At 41.2% G+C, this 3,006-nt stretch overlaps 1 pseudogene across 1 annotated transcript; it reads right to left on the bottom strand.

Moving 5' to 3' along the window:
- Positions 1 to 754: 754 nt before the first annotated feature.
- LOC309843875 (peptidyl-prolyl cis-trans isomerase A pseudogene) lies at positions 755 to 1,245 on the bottom strand (annotated as a pseudogene). The gene has a single exon. The product of its transcript is annotated as a peptidyl-prolyl cis-trans isomerase A pseudogene (transcript).
- Positions 1,246 to 3,006: the final 1,761 nt, after the last annotated feature.

The following is a 3,006-nucleotide window of genomic DNA, read 5'->3' as shown; positions in this document are numbered from 1 at the left end:
AATCTCTAAAAAATACATATATAATGCATATGATTATATTGTACTAATAATAAAATCTAAAAGAAATCGATTCAAGTGTAAAAGCTTTTCAGGGATGCCTGGGTGGCTCAGTCAGTTAAGCATCTGCCTTCGACTCAGGTCATGATTCTAGGTTCCTGGCATTGAGTCCCACATTGGGCTCCCTGCTGTGTGGGGAGTCAGCTTCTCCCTCTCCCACTGCTGCTGCTGCACTCTCTCTATATATCAAATAAATAAATGAAATCTTTAAAAAAAAAGCTTTACAATTTTTTTCTTAATTATAATGGCCTGAAGATTCTGAGCTACAGCAAATATTCTGAAATTGTAAATCAATGATATGTATATTCAGTTAAAAATTTGTGATGATAAGATATGGCCTAACTGTATCCTTCAAGAACACCAGGGGTTTAAACATACATAGACAAAAAAAATCAAATATAAGATGATGCTTAAAATAGCAATATAAATATAATATGAAATAAAAAATATTAAAACTTAGAGTCTACAATCCAGTTCCTCCACTTTAATTTTTTGTTTAGTTTTTATTTCATAATCAGAAAATTAACTCTGCAACACAGCTAAACTTGGAGGGGAGTAAAGAAAGTATAAAGCCCATAGAACTCCAGCAACAGCACAAAGATTATAGGATATTTTAAGCAGATTGGGTTGAAGGGGTGCTCACCTGAGCTACAGAAGGGATGATCTGGTAGTTAAGATACAACACAAGAAAAACGTATTAGATTTGTCCACAGTCAGCTGTGGTGACCTTCTTGCTGGTCTTGCCGTTTCTGGACCCAAAAACAATCCATGCTTCCACAAAGTTCATGGCCTCTTTCACCTTGCCAAAGACCACATGCTTGCCATCCAACCACTCAGTCGTGGCAGTGCAGATGAAAAACTGGAACCCATTTGTGCTGGGTCCAGCATTTGCCATGGACAAGATGCCAGGACCCCTGCGCTTCAGGAGAAATTATCATCAAATTTCTCCCCATAGATGGACTCGCCACCAATGCCATGATAGCAGGTGAGGTCACCACCGCCTGGGCACAGAAATCCCGAAAAAAAACTGCAGAGGTGGGAACCTTGATAACCAAATCCTTTCTCCCTAGGGCTCAGGGCATGAAAGTTCTCTACTGTCTTCAGAACTTTGCAAACAGCTAGAAGGAGACTCAATCCAAAGTCTCGCCGTCCAGGGTAATGTCAAAAGAACACAGTGGGGTCGACCATGGCTAGGCTGTGTGGGCAGCTCCGCAGCAGCGAAGGCAAGGCCCAGTTCCTCCACTTTGAAACTGAAGAAATAGAAGCCAGGTAATTTCTTTCATTCACTTTCGCAAGATGGTAAAATTGACTAGTGGAATCAAACTCAGCTTTTGCTGACGTTTCCTACTAAAAAGGTACCTCCTCTAAAGAGGTGCTGGGATATTCAGTAACAGTGAACCAATGATTAGTCTATACTTTACTCAAAACTAATAACATTTTAAAGACTATTCTAGGAAGAATTTTTTTAATGGAGTGTCACCAATGAAGCAAGAAATAAGAGTAAGAAGCTGCTGGTAGAAAGCAAGGAAAGGAAAAGCAGAGAAAATTTTCATCCACTTCAGTATTTTGATCAATGTTGGACCTCTTGAAAATTTAGCACTGGGTTGCTCGATTCAGGATTCTATCCACAATGCTAATTCAGTTAGAAACAATGATCATCGGTGAGTAGAAAATCCTCAATATTGATTGAGACAGGATTTTTTTAGTAAGTCTTCGGTTTTATATCTAGGAAACCTTGCAGAAGATAGGCTAATTTTGATGTGGTAGATTGAATTAAAGTCCATAGAAGCTAGCATCCTGGAATAAAAAGGAATGACCATGTTTTGGAGATTGTATATAGTTGGCAGTCCGGGAATCTGTAGCCACAGCAAAAACTCCAGTGTAGGAGGGAGAAAAAGCACGACGTTCGCTAGCATCTCCCAAACCAGCCCTATTGCCCCAGATTCTGTTTCCAGCCCCTGGGGTAACCCTACTGTTCCCCTCAAATCCCACCCAGCTCCCATGCCGAGTTTTCTATTCTCCCGCTGTTTCCTGCCCCTTTCGTTTGTTTCCAAACCATCATCCACGTTCCACGCAGCCACCACTGCTTTAGAAAGCTCCAGGCCGGAAGAGCAGGCGTGAAGTGCTGGCAGGTGGTGTAGCCGTTAGCCAGCCTTGTGTATCACGAGAGATCTGATGCCATCAAATTCCTTTTCCCCCAAAGACTAAAGAGAGCAAGGCTTTGTGAGCATGCGGGAGAGGGATGAAAACAGTTTGTCTCCTGAGCAGCCAGGCTTTGTCATATTACAAATGAAATCACTTTGGAAATTTAGAGAATTAATATCATAATGAAGACGGGAGTCCCCATTAGGGTGGTCTAATGTTGCTCTGGAGAAATGTGATGGATGCCCAGTGGCTGCAAGCCCTTATTTGCAGAGAGTCACCTCTGCAGTTGCCATTATTAGGAAGATGTCTGAAGCCGAGGATCAGACACAACCATTGCAAGATGAGATAGTGTTTGACTGGTTTCCAGGGAACCGAAGGATACAAGCTTAGTTGTACCTGTCACTATGGCTCCCAGCATTTTTCCCCCTTAATGTCTTTTTTAGCTGTAGGAAGTTTCTCTTTAAAGATTCAGTGCTTTCCTAATGGCATAAAGTGAGTAATGGGGAGCATATAAAAATGTTATACAGATTACAAATGGATTCAGTCTATTTTAAGACAATGTGTGCCAGCCCTAAAGAATGATTTTATTTAGCTTCACTTTTCTCTTGAAAAAAAATTTAGCCAAACATTCTGAAATGAACTCACCACGGGCATCCCCATGCTCATTTAGTTCTCTGTGTAAAACATGGTTGGCTTTCCATGGCAGTATGTGTGCCTGGCGAAATCTGCTCTGCATCTAGTGCTCTTTCCTGCACTAAAGGCTAGAATAGAGTACTTCCTGGAATTATTGTGAAATCTAATTGA

This window comes from Mustela nivalis, assembly GCF_964662115.1.
Source record: "Mustela nivalis genome assembly, chromosome: 11".
NCBI lineage: Eukaryota > Metazoa > Chordata > Mammalia > Carnivora > Mustelidae > Mustela > Mustela nivalis.
Note: the sequence above shows the minus strand (reverse complement) of the source record. Positions and strands in the feature narration are given on the sequence as shown.